This window comes from Passer montanus, unplaced genomic scaffold (assembly GCF_014805655.1).
Source record: "Passer montanus isolate IOZ18808 unplaced genomic scaffold, ASM1480565v1 scaffold139, whole genome shotgun sequence".
Taxonomy (NCBI): domain Eukaryota; kingdom Metazoa; phylum Chordata; class Aves; order Passeriformes; family Passeridae; genus Passer; species Passer montanus.
The window spans coordinates 602,073-615,780 of NW_024360830.1; the positions used below are offsets into that span (position 1 = coordinate 602,073).

Sequence of the window (13,708 nt, forward strand, 5' to 3'; positions counted from 1 at the left end):
TACATAGATTTCATCTTGTTGAGAGGTGACACTTCTGGCCTTTGGTACCAGGCGATCAATTTAATATTCTGAGAGTAGTAAAAAACATGGGACCATATTAACTCACCATTACTCTGCTGCTCCCTCTTGTAACTCTTTCTGTGCCATCCAAAATGCCAGGATGATGAATGGGTGCCTCAGCTGCTGGCAGAGCCACAGGCATGGGACAGCACCAGCCAGAGCCAGCCTCCCAGCTGGAACAGCTGCATGGTGTCCAAATTGTGAGCTGCTCTTCTTCTGCTTGCCAAGAAGACAGAGGCTTGTGCTCACCTCTTTGTTAGACCTGGCAGTCTGGAGAAATGCTTGTACCTTTGAGGCCCTTCCATGTGTTCTGAGCAGGGGACACCTGCAAGTCTGCCAGCCCCCCAGCACACTGATTTGCCAGGCTGAAAGGAAAAAACATCCCTCTGCTCACTGTGAGGCAGCCTTGCTCCTGCCCAGCCTGGAAAAACATGTTTGGGTCATTCCATCAATGTAAAGGTTAAATGTTTAACTGCAGCTATTGAAAACAAAGCAACAGCAGCAACAACAACAGCAGCAGAGGAACTGGATGCCTAATCAATGTCTGGAATTAAGATCTGCATCTCAGCACCGACCAGGTACAGTGCACTGAGGTCCTGTCTGGGCCCTGCCCTGTGGTTGGTGTTGCCTCTCAGCACTTTGCAGAGCTGCCCTTGGGTGACAGCAGCCCCCATTCACTCCAGATGACAGCTTTGCAAAATGGATTTTAGACTCTTATTTTTGCCTGGGAATTTTGAAGAAGCCCCTGATTTGCTCTCTCTGCTGATAAAGAGGGCTTCTTTATATTGTATTCTTACTTTCAGCCACTCAACTTCTGTGAGTATGCCAGTGAGAGTTACTTGAACACAGGTCCTTTGTTAAGTAAATATGGACCTGGAGGTGTCATTGTTTTCCTACCCTGCACATGTCCTATTTCAGTAAATCAGTAGATTTCTCATATGTTTAACTCTTGTTGTTTTGCAAAAAAACCCAGTTTATATTTTAGCATCATAGAGCAGGTTGTCATTTGGAAAATGTGGCTCACAGCTTTCATGGCTCCATTACAAGTTGCAATATGCATATTAGCAAAAGAAAAACTAAAACCTCATCATGACACAATACATCCAAGAGTCCCATAATCCCGAATTCCCTCTTCTTGTCACATTTGTGGGCATGTCACAGCAACTGTCCTGCTGCCAGGCTGTTGTCTCTGGAGTCTGGGCTCCCCCTTTGCAGCCAGGTGCCTGGCAAACCTGCAGAGCCCAGGAGACACAGCAGAGGTCCTGCTCCATGTGTCCTCCTCCCTGTGCTCTCTCTGTGCCTGTTCTTGTCACCCTGTCTCCCCAGGATTGATGTTCTTCCAAGCTCCTCATTCTCTGTCTGTTCTTGTCACCCTGTCTCCCCAGGATTGATGTTCTTCCAAGCTCTTGCTGGCACATCACCCTGTGATGGGTCCCTTTGGGCTTGAGCTGTGATCCACTGCAGTCACAACCAGCTGGCCCCGCTGACCTGCAGCCTGATCCTCTGGGGGACTTGATCCAGAGGCAGCTGGGAGCAGCTCTGTGGCTCTGCTGGCTCCTGAACGGAGCTCTGGGGGGATGCCCTGGCCCCACGTGCTGCTGGGCATCAGCCCAGCCACAGGCTGCAGCCAAATGAGGCTGCTCTGGGGTGCAGGGGCCCAGTGAGCACCCAGATCTTTGCTGGGCTGTCACCTGAGGAACAGCAGCAGATGGATGTGGAAAGCCTTTAAATTCAGCACATGATCAATACTAAACTGATCTTCTGGAGTCTCTTATAAGATTACCCCAGCCTCATGCATCCAATTGCAAAAAAATCACTCAGCACACTAGGGAGATGTGAGAAACGCTGCAGCCCCCATTTAGAATGCATGGAGCCAGAGTAAGTGACTTCACAATTGTTTATTGCAGTAAATAATTCATCCACTTTACATTTGGTTTTGTTGCTACCCCCATGCCCCTGCCTCAGCTCCTTTCTCTTAATCCTAAAATTCCCATGCTGGGTCGTTTCTGTGGTCATGATTCCCAAGCACACACAAACACAAATCTGCTCAGTCCAACTTTTCCTGACTGCCATACCAGGGAGAGCAGAGCTGAGGGAGGGACAATGCTGGTTCATTCTCAGCTCAGCCCATGCCCAGGCCTGGCTTTGCTGCCTTGGTCTCTGCCCCAGTTCTGCTTTCACACAGTGCCAATGCTCAGAACTGTTTGGAACACATTAACATTGCTAATAGTGTTTTTATACTAATTAATAGTGACATTTGAACAAACTAACACAAATTATCAGCTGGCCGGGCATGGAGGGAGGGCTGTAGTGAGACAGAGCAGTGGTGGAGGGTGGGCGGGTGCTGCTCTGGAGAGAGACCTGGCTGGCACAGGTGCAGCTCACCTGGCACCTGTCTGGAGCCCTGGGCTGGGGTGCCTGCAGGGCTCTGCCCATCCTGATCACACACCCTTGCCAGGCTGGACTCTGGTGGGCTTGCTGAGCCTGAGAGCTCCTGTGGCAGTGCAGGTTGTTTCAGCTGCTAAAAACAGATTGATGAGAGTCCCTGCCACGGGATGAAGCTTTTTGAGTCCTGTCAGCTGAAACAAGACTGTTATATACATCTCTGAAGCCCTTGGCAGCAGGCTAGCTCCTACTTCTGGATAGTTTTGTCAAAAAGACCAAGTACAAATTGGCACGTGTCTCTTTGAATTGAAAACTGTCTGGAAGAGTGTTAGGAAGAGCATCACACCAGCACCCTCCAGGCACTTGTTCCTGGCCACTCTGGAGACACCACACAGGCTAGGAGAACTCTTGGGACAGATTTTGCTCCTCCCATCTCGACTGTCTGTGCCTTGGAGCTCTGCAGACACTGCCCTGGGAGTGCTCTCCTTTGCACAGGTGGGTGCGTGGAAACCATCTCGACTGTCTGTGCCTTGGAGCCCTGCAGACACTGCCCTGGGAGTGCTCTCCTTTGCACAGGTGGGTGCTGAGGCTCTGGTCCACCTCTGGTTCTGCCCACCCCTGATCACTGTGAAGAGCTGGAGACTTGAGATCATGGTGGCAGTGGTTTGACCTGAGCTGCATTTCAGGGATGGATTCTCTTCTACAGGCATTGCCAGCCATCTCCACTGGCTCTTTTTACACTTCATCCAGAAGGCAGCAGGTGACCTTTTGCAATAAAATGATCCCAGCATCCATATGGTATTTTGCAGGCTGTCCCTTGGGATCTGTAAGTGGAGGCCAAATCAGTGTTATTCTCATCCACTGCTTTCAGCAAGCCAGTGAGATTGCACCATCTGGGATACTGTCACTGCTCTGGGTGATGTTTTTCTCCAGGACAGAATCCCTGAAACACCTCAGGGTCATTTCCTGATGTGGCCCCTTGGAGCCTCTCCTGGGGCCTGGTTTTTGTGGGGCTGGAGCACCTCAGACATGAGGTGCTTTTCCAGTTTGTGATTCCTGCTGCTCCTCCTTGCACCAGAATCTGGCTGCAAAGAGGTTTTACCCCTCCTCAAGGCGTCAGTCCAAGGCCCCCAGAGCATTACATTCCCAGCAGCTCAGGTAGGCACCTGCACATCATGGGTGATGTCCCTGGGAGTGAGCTCTGAGCTGTGCAAAGGGTTCTCCACCTGACCCTGGCCTGAGGTTGTCCATTCTGTCCCATCAGGAGAGCCTGATTCCTACCCTGGAATTGTAACCAGGGTGGGGTGTGTAAGGAGGTGTGTGCACAGCCCTGCCAGACCTCAGCTCCTGCAGGCTGCCAGCACGTGAAGGGGTGGAGGAGCACACGGTGGGTGCCCAGCATCTCTGCTGTCCCTGCAGCAGAGCACTCTGGACACCCCTGCAGACAGCAGCTGCTGGCACTCAGCACCTCTGGAGCCATTCTTGAGGCTCTGAGCTCGTTTCCATTAAAGGTGAGTGCCTTGGCTCCAGCCCACGTGCTTGCCATGGGTTTTGGCAGGCTGTGCCCATGGGTCTGGCTGCTGAGAGCCTCCTGTGCCAGCAGACAGCAGCTGGGCCTGGGGCTGCACTCAGCCACGTCAGCCTGAGCTGACAGGCCTGGTGTGAAACAAGATGAATGGGCTGAAGTTGGTGAAAATTATTCTAATTTATAATCTGCTGCTTTGTGGAGCTCCCCAATTAATTCTTTCTAGATACATAAGTAGGCCACATGTTTGCTTTGCTTCAAATGTAATAAACATTACACTCTGTCCCCTGCTTGTGGTGCTGGTTCCTGTCAGAGCATGAGTCCCTGTAGCTAATTCCTCACACCTGTCTCTGGGGCTCCTGGGACCTGGGCTGAGCACGGGGCGGAAACGCCAGGCTCCAGGAAACTTGTGGCATGGAGAGATAAATTGCTGATCAAAGGGCCAGTGCACAGTGCATCTGAATATTTAGTTGCAGGCAAGGCAGCCCAGCCCGCTTGGGAGAGGCTTTGTTCCTGAGAGCACAGCGAGCACAGGGCAGGACGGGCTGCAGGGATTGGGGTGCTGGGATCTCTGCAGCCCCAGGCACAGAGAACTGGGGAAGAGTGGGGCCCATGGGGAGCAGTGTCTGTGGGGAGCTGCTCCTCACAGCTCTGCTGGGGTCTGGAGGTCAGCACGGGGCTGCTGCAGCACTGAGGCACCAGCCCTGGGCAGGGACATCAGCCTGGCTGGTGCAGGGGTGACCCTGCAGCCACCCTCGGGGAAGGGCACTGATGTTCTGCCCTCCACGGTGCTGCAGAGCAGGAGCTGAGCACGGCCATGGCTGTGGAGTCAGGCCAGGAGCTGCAGCCTCGTTGCTCAGAAATCCTGGAAAAGCCAGGAAGAGGTGGGGAGGCTCCAGCAAGCAGGAGCCAGTGGTTCCAGAATGTCCTGGGATATTCACAGCCCTGAAGTGCCAGGATGCCCAGGAAAGGCCCGTACTGCCTCTGCAGCCAAGGACAGTATAAACCAAGGGTTTGGGCACTGCTGGCCCTGCAGTGCCAGTCCTGCTGTCAGGGGGAACAGAGGTGATGGGCAGTCCTTGTTCCTTCTGTGCATGTAAAAATAGAACCAATTTTACAATGCCTTGCTGATCCCTGTCACCTCCTTCCCCACGTGAAGGAGTGATTTGGAGGCTGATTCTGGATTTGCTGATAACAAGGGTGCAGACAGATTTGCAGGAGCAAAAGCCAAGTGTTGTGTGTTGGGCTTTATTTTCTGTTTTGGTTGTTATGTGACTGATCACAGACATCACTCTCTGCCTTGATTTCTGCCTCCTCTCCTGGCACCATCATTGTGATCTCTTCACCTACCTAACAGGTCAAGCCCACTTCACAGGCCCCGAGTGTGAAAATGGGTTGAAAAGCCCAGGTTTTATCATTGCCATCACATCCATCCTCCACCCAAATACCAAGAATTTCCAGCACTGAGGCAGCGAGCTGTGCTGCAGAAGCATACACGAACTTTTGCTGAACTAGAAGTGACCCTGATGTTTGCCCTGTTGCCAGTGGTTTCCATGGTCCCAGGGAATGTGGGGACTTTACCCACACCTTCCTCTCCCTTCCACCCACAGAAAGCATCTTCCATCCTTGCCTACCTTCCCCCGGCCTGCTCAGCACCCTGGCCTTGCTCTGGTGCTGTGTTCTTTCCACGGGTGAAGCAGGGTAGAGCTGCTTGGCTTGCTGAGATGCCTCTGGTGCAGGGTGAATGAATTGGGGCTGGTGCCTGCTGGTGAAGGTGCCCACTTCCACCTGTTAGATGCAGTGATGTCTTCTTGCTTGCTGTGCAGAAAAGTGGGGGCAGATCACTTGGCACTTTGTTTGCACCATCTGCAGAGAAAAGAGAATTTTAAAAATAAGTTTAGAGCGTAGAACGATAGTGGATTTCAGCACTCCTGCCACAAGCACTGCCTTGTTCTTTTCTGTCACCTGGTTTTACCCCTCACATCCACAGCTTCTCTGCTGCCATCCATGTGCAAGAAAGCAGCTGCCTGGCCTTTAGCTCCTGTCCTGCCCTGGGTGGTCCAGAGCCAGCAACTCCATGACCTTCAGTGAGTTTTGGGGCAGGAATGAATGCCTTGAGCCCTGCTAGAGAAGAGGTGCTGGCTTTGCACTCTGATCCCCAGCACCTGGGGCTCAGCCTCTGCCAAGTGTCTGAGCACACCGAGGGGATGCACCTCCCACTGCCCTTCACCATCGGGGTGAGCACTCACCTGCCCTCCCTGGGGATGTTCCAGCAGCAGAAGCTGTGCTGGGGGCTCTAAAGGGCAGAGATGCCAGCCTGGCCTCGGGCACATGGCCCCTCTGTTTCCTGCAGTGCCAGACACAGGCACTCGTGTGCCCCGTGCAGGGCTGCCAGGGAGGGAAGCCAAGCACTGCTGTTATCAGACTCACACAGACCTTTCCCATCTGGCTGCTCTTCTGAGGAGGGATCCAGGCTCCCTGCAGGTGCCAGCAGCCGAGGCAGGAGGGGCAGCTGATCTGCTTGCAGGGTCTCAGGCTGCCTCCTCCAGGCCAGGCTGGCTCAGCCCCTGCAGCCCCTGCAGCCCCTTTTCTCACCTCAGTTACACGGGTGGAGCTGACAGGGAGTGCTGAGATTTGAGCCAGCTCAGGCAGCTTGGGCTGTGCTGCAAAAGGCTGCAGACACAAAGCTCAGTCTGGGTCTGGATCTGGGTCCTGATCTGAGCCCAGAACACAGAGGATGGAGAGCTGGTGTGCAGCGAGTGACAAGAGGATGCACAAGATCCTTGAGACTCTAAAACCACCAGTTCTCTCAAGTGCTGTGAGAACCAGTCCTCTCTGAATCCTCCCCCAGGCCTGGGAGCTGGGAGTGTTTCTCCCTGATGGATGCAGTTTGCTTCAGAGGTGATGGAGCTCTTGCTGCAGGAGCAGACCAAAGCTGGTGGGCAAAGGGGCAGCCAGGCTGGTGAAGCGAAACACTTTAAATGTTTTTCATTCCAGCTCTCTGCAGCCCCTGCCTTGCCAGGGGCTGCTCTCTGCTTTCAGTTAACATGGTAACTGCATCAGGACCAAGTAAACAAGCTTTCCAAGTATGCTGCAGGAGCCAAGGCAGCTCTGGGCATCTTGGCCATGTCCCTGGGGACAGTGCTGCTGGGTGTTGCTGGTGCTGTGACACAGCTGCTCCCACACCTTGACTTTGGGGATCCTCAACACCTTCAGGAGACTGATCCAGGGGTCTGGCTGTGGAGAGGGAGAGGGCATCCCCCAAATGCATCCTTGGAGAGCAGGACTCTGCTCCCAGTCTGGGCTGGACACTCCAGCAGGGTTCTGCACATGTTTCCTGCTCTTTTCTCCTTCCATCTTCACCCAGACACAGGACAAAGCAGGATGAGGAGTTAGAAGGGGTAAAAGAGCAGAGCACTCAGAACCACCAAGCCCTGTCTTTCATGGCACCCCACTACTCAGAGAGCTGTGAGTGCCAGACCCTCAGCTTCCCTATCCTGGCCTGGCTCCTGTCCTGAATATATTTCTACATTTTGTGACTCTCAGAGGTTTTTAAATTTAATGGGTTCCTCTTTTTTCTTTCCTCCTTCTTATCACCTGAGCTGGATCCTCTCTGAGCTGCTGCCAGCTCCAGGGATTACAAGTGAATAATTTACGTCTGATGGCACATTTGAAGTTTAAGAAAAGGAAATGGCAAGTGGAGCCTGCTCCTCATCCCTGCCCCAGAGCCACGGTGCAGGCTGCTGCTGTTTCTCCAAAGGCAATTCCAAGGATTCCCTAAGGAGCCATATTCTGGACATGGCATGGCCCTGCTTGGGCACAGCCATCCAGCTCGTGGCAGCCTGGAGTGAGGAATCCCAGGGCACCACAGGAGCAAAGGGCTCATTTTCACCCAGCTGCCCTTGCAGGCTTCTGCTCTGCCAGGAGGCAGCTCCCAGCACCAGGATCCCCGTGTGTGCCAGGGGCTGACCTCCCCTCCCAGCCCATGCCAGGAGGGCTCCCTGCCAAACCTGGATGTGTCCTGGCAGCACAGACAGGAGGGCAAGGGGCAGTCGTGCCCTGCTGGGGGTGCCTCGAGGGTCACCTGTGGTCTGCAGGTGCAGGGGGAGGAAGGAGGGGTGGCTCCCTCAGCTGTGCTGGGCACAGCTCACACCCTGCCTGACCCACACAGGGTCTGGGCACAGAATCCCCCCACAGCCAGGGTGTGCTGCCACTGACGGGCTCTGGGCTGGGCTTTCAGAATGCCAAGCTCTTTGCTAATTCTCAGAACTGGGGCCACAGGAAGATACTCCAGGAAATTATTTTTAACTCCCTGAGATTCGCTCTTCAGGGCTAAGTCACTTTTATCAGCGCTGGTTCAGCCCCAATGAAGGCAATCGTTCCTCATACATACACTTCTCTCTGCAAGGTGGCTCTGACAAAATTTAAATATGAACTTTAGTGGTTTCCAGGAGCTCTTGGAAGAACTAACAAGCGTATCACAGGGTCCAGCATTAAATCCTTCCCTGCTGGGATGCAGTAGAGAACGGAAACTGTCAGGCAGTTTGAGATCCACTTAGCAATTAGTGCAGATGAAAGAAGCACTAACGTGAAAGCCCTGGTCTCTGTGCTGCTGGTGGGAGGAGGAAAGGAACGTGTAAGAGAAACATAACAAAATGCGACTGTGTATCCCACAAAACAATGAATCATTTTAACATTTCCAATCCTTTTCAAGCAAGCAGAAACAGTCGATCAATATGTGACAGAATTAAAGACCTGCAGTAAAACCTTGGAGCTGAGGATCTGTGAGAATTCTGAACACAGACTAATCTGTGAAATTCTGCATATGGCAATAGCACACCAGGAAAGACCAGCATATGTACAAGAGCCAGAAGCTGCAACAGAACAAGTCTGCTGGGCAAGAAGGCTTCTCTGCCCACCCAGAGGAACACCCACTGCAGAGGAAAAATCATCACTGGCAGTGGATATGCAGCAGCTACAGAAAGCAGGAGTATTTCCCAGAAAACTCAAAGTTACAACAAACATGGCCCTAAGCCATATCCTTGTAAAGCCTGTGAAAATGTGATTCAGAATGTATATTCATAAAAGCTGCAGCCATAGCCATGGCTCTGGAGGATTTGGGGCCAGTAAGAGCATCTCATAGCCTTTACACTCTGAAGTGGTGAAAACAGCCAAGAGGTGCCATTCCATGAGCGTGCCACAGCTAACTTCAGGAAAATAACAATTCCAAGGTGGGTTGGTAGGATGGTATGCCTGGAAAAAGGAAAGGCAGGAATACAACAGCTAAACAGGTGACTACTTAATTATGTGCTCAAGGGACATGATGGACTGTGTTTGAATCTGTTCTAAAAATATCTGTGCTGGACTGTTTGAAATGTAGTAGGGAAGACAGAATTACACAGTTTGGAAATACAAATATTTCTAGAAAGTTGGGATCATTCTTTGGATCCTGGTAATTGAGTGAGCATACGAGCCCCACATGATGCACTTACAGCATATCTTTGGCAGGTTCAGATTCCTGCAGATGCACTTTGGAAAAGCTGTAGAACCCTGTCAGATACTCACAGAAGCCTGCTAGTCACAACAGCAGGACAATAAATGGCACAAGGAAAGTGTAACTTTAAATTCAGTGCAGTGGGGCTGCCCCGGGATGCAGGAAGCCAGGGAACTGGCTGCATGTGCACCTATATTGCCAGTTAATTTAACAGTGGTGGTGGCTGAGCAGGATTGGAGTCAGAGGGGACAGGGCGTGATGAAAGACAAGCTGGGGCTGATGCAGCACCTCCTAGAGGCAGGCACTGAATCAATGCCTTGGGTTCAGGAGGGCTCTGCTGGTCCTTCCCAGCCACACCGTGGTGATCTTCCCAGCCCAGACTGCAAACCCTTCCCAGTGCTGCACTCAGGGCTCCAGCAGTGCTCACATCACTCTTCCTTTCTGGGGTGTGAGTCCAAAGACCATCCTAGTAACAGAAATAAACAACTGGTTTCCAGCTTACAGCCTCTCCAGCTGCTTTCTGCAGCCAGACTGTGACTTTCACTGCACCACAGTTCTGTAATTATCACAGGAAGATTGCAATTGCTTTGAACCTCATTTTTCTCTGCCTTTGGCTGACCTCGGGGCTACAGAAGAGTGTGTGTGAGACAGAGTCTGTGTGCCTGCATTTGCATGGACTGGGGAGAGAAGGACAAAGGGAGGCTGTATCATGGTCCTCCTGCCAGTCAGCCCTGGTCCTAAGCTTTCCATCTAGCTGGGATCCTTGGATGCAACCCAGACTTGATGGCCCCAACCTCTGCCTTTCCTCATTTTCTTTGCCCTGTTTTTTTTTTATATTGCATATCTAGGGCATAGCTTCAGTTATCTGTGCATCTAGATGTAAGTCTTGGGAGCAAACAACTTGGAACAAGTCCCTGTGCCACTGAAGGGAGGGCACTTTGTGAACACATCCCACAGCAGGGGCAATTCATCTGCCTGCCCATTAGCAGAGCCAAGCACTTGTCGTTGGGCTTCCTTTAGTCTGGGCCTGGACCAGTAAAGCAAATGTTGAATGACTGCTACAAATAACTGCCCCAACCTCCAGTTGTTATAGGCAGAGTGGCAGCATTTCACGCTGGGCACAACAAGCAGTGGAGATGACAGCTCAAAGCCAAATAGACATCACAGAGACAGTACAGATGTGATTTATTAAAGAAATGTCTGGATTGCAGAGGAAGCAGAAAGGTGTATCTTGAAAGGAACCTTTAACGCCTGTGAGTGGAAAGGAACAAGGGCTGGGAAGCAAGGGAAGCTGCCAGGGGCAAAAGCTAATGGGCCTGGTCCTGGGGTGTGCTGTCAGCAGGGGACGTGTGGCTGCGAGCCAAAGGGTAAGCTGTGCTGCTTCATCTGGAGGCATAAAAGCAAGAGCTGAGTAAAAGGGCTGCCCAAGCTGGGATGAGAGGCAAGAGAGTGCTGCTGGGGAAGGGAATAACCCCAGGCTCCCACAGGGGACTGACATTCTTCACTGGTTTGTGCGGAGAAAGCAATAACCACACACCCATGTCAGCAGGGCATGTTGCATACTGCAGCCTCCCAGGAGCTCCAGCTCCCACCTGGTTGTCCAGACCCAGTTCCTGAGCTGCCAAGTTCTGACCAGACCCCCCATCCATCCCTTCTTTCCCGGTATGCCAGCACAGCTGCTCCTGCTCCAACCTCCCAAGGCTCCAGGTTCCAAGCCTTGGGTCCCCCATCACTGCAAACAGCCCTGCCCTGTGCAAGGACAAGTGTCCAGCTCCAGCAGCTGACCAGGCCCTTCCAGCTGGACATGCTCAGGCCAGGCTGAGGTACTTGTGGGGGGAGCCTTAGGCCTTCCCTTTCCCATGCTGTGCCCCCCACTGCCCAGCCTGTGCTCCCGTGCCAGCGCACTGCAGGGACAGTGCCAGCACATGCTGTCCCCAGCCCTGGAGCCACTCTGAGCAGCAGAATCTGCTGCATTAGGTCGATTTCAAGAGCCCCTCCAGGTCAGTTAGCAATTACCTGCACCAGATACAGGCTTGGAAAGGAGCTTCTGATCTCTTCAATGCACTCGTTTTCCTCTTTCAATTTCAAATTCGCCTCACTGGAAATAGGCACTTCAGCCTCTTTTACAGACCATGGTAAATTAGGATTTCGTCCAGTTCTGTTGGTTCTGCTGATACAGATGTTTTCCTGTGCAGAGGCGATGCCATGGCCAATCCGAGGTGTGTCCAGACCTTTCCTGATCAGCCACTTCCAGCTGAGCCTGTGGGTGATGTCTGGTTCTGAGTGTTCCTGCACAGACCACAGGCCCTTGCAGGTGCTGAGATGGGCACCCTGGCTCCAAAGCTCCTGTTATCAATTCAGACTGGTGCCCCATGCTCTTGAGACATGGCCAATGAGGAATACCTTCCCTTGAAGAGTCAGCTGAAGTGCAGGCTTCCAACTGCATACTCCGGTCTTGTCCTGGAAGGGAAAGGACTGGAAAGAAGAAAATCCAGGGTCTTTGCACCTGTCCTCATCTTTGTGCTGAAACCTGACTGCCATCCACTTGTCACAAAGACATTTTTCACAGTGCCATCCTTTGTGCAGAGCACTGCACTGGTGGCACTGTGGGAATGCTGCAGCTGAGGGAGACACGTCTCCTGCCTGTGCCCGAGGACACGCTCCCGAGGGAAGGGGGGCTGGCCACAATCCCGCAGCTGCTGCATCTGCAGCAGTCTCTGGGGCCAGTGTGCAGCCATCCCCTGGTGGTCCCCTGACAGGCTCAGCTGAGGCACCAGGGCCAGCTGGTTGCAAGCAGGCACGGGCTGCTGGGAGGGGGGCTGGCACTTCTCTGCTTGCCTCGTCATAGGGCACCCAGAGCCCAACGGGGTCATGCAGAGCCCTCTCCCAAAACTGGGGTTCAGTGCTCAGAGGCAGAAGCAATTTTACATAAAGTTCAATTAAATATTTGCTTTATAATTGCGCAACAAATTATTCATAAAGGCATTGGAATCTAATCACAAGGCTGACACCGTGGAGTCTGCAAATGACACAGTACTCGGAGAGAATAAAGATGGGGGGAGCTGCCAGGCTGTGGTGACAGGTAGTGCCTGAATCTGTGGGGCAGTGGGAATGTTCCCAGAAAAAAGACCCACAGAAGAACCTCAGCAAGGCAGGGCTGTTTGGCTGGCTGAGTAGGGTGGCATGTGAGAAATGACTCTGGGCAAGAGTTTGGGGCATTTGGCTCAGGTGTGCCCAGCAAACAGGGCAGTGCTGGGGCTGTGTCCCTCCCAATCATGTTTTGTCACCTCCCTCTTTGTGTGGACACACTCTGTCTTGTGTTACACTGTCCCCAGTTCTGCAGGACTTTTGTGAGCACAGAACTGCTGCCTTCAGCTCATGGCCCTTTCTCCAGCGGGAATCATGGTGCTGGACCTTTTAAGGGCTGCAGAACCTCTCCCACAGCCATGGGCTATGAAGAAAGCCATGTGGTACAGCCTGCCTGTGAGGTCCATCCTAAACCAGAGCAGCACCCAGGTAAAGGCAGGAGGCAATCTGGGCAGGTAACAGGGCATCCCACACTGCAGCCCTCCAGAGACAGGCAGTGTCCCTGAGACAAGGACAAGCAGCTGGCAAAAAAGCACAATGGGAGCAAATGTGACCTCCCAGGGACCCTCTGCAGGGAGTGTGTCAGGGGGACTTGCTCCTTCATGGCACCCTGAGCTGCAGCTCTGTGAGCAAAGCCCTCTCTGCCAGTCCTGACACACAGTGCTCAGCTCCTTGCAGGGTGAATTTTGGATTCAGCAGACTGAACCTGCCCCCAGGAAGAGCGAGGCTGCTGGGACTGAGCTGTGTGCATCTCTGTTGTTCTGCTGAGATGAGGTGGGGTGTGGTGAGGGAATGAACACAGCTCTGCAGGACAGGTGCTGAGCCCAGCAGGCACTGCAGCCAGGGCTCTCTTTGCCTAACAAGTGCAATCCTTCCCAAATTCTGTCCCCTGCTGTCATTCTGGGCAGTGGGCTGCAGGCTGCCCTTGTCCTGCCAGGGAGAAGCCCTGCAGGGCACCCAGTGTAGGAAAGCGCCCTTTCAGCTCATGGCCCTTTCTCCAGCAGGAATCATGGTGCTGGACCTTTTAAGGGCTGCAGAACCTCTCCCACAGCCATGGGCTATGAAGAAAGCCATGTGGTACAGCCTGCCTGTGAGGTCCATCCTAAACCAGAGCAGCACCCAGGTAAAGGCAGGAGGCAATCTGGGCAGGTAACAGG

The 13,708-nt window shown here is 53.0% G+C and overlaps 1 long non-coding RNA gene across 1 annotated transcript; it reads right to left on the minus strand.

Moving 5' to 3' along the window:
• Positions 1–2,956: 2,956 nt before the first annotated feature.
• Positions 2,957–11,770, minus strand: LOC120497858. The gene is made up of 3 exons (XR_005626578.1): positions 11,481–11,770; positions 5,605–5,836; positions 2,957–3,269 (listed from the first exon to the last, which is right to left on the minus strand). It is a non-coding gene; the product is annotated as an uncharacterized LOC120497858 (long non-coding RNA).
• Between the last annotated feature and the right edge of the window lie 1,938 nt (positions 11,771–13,708).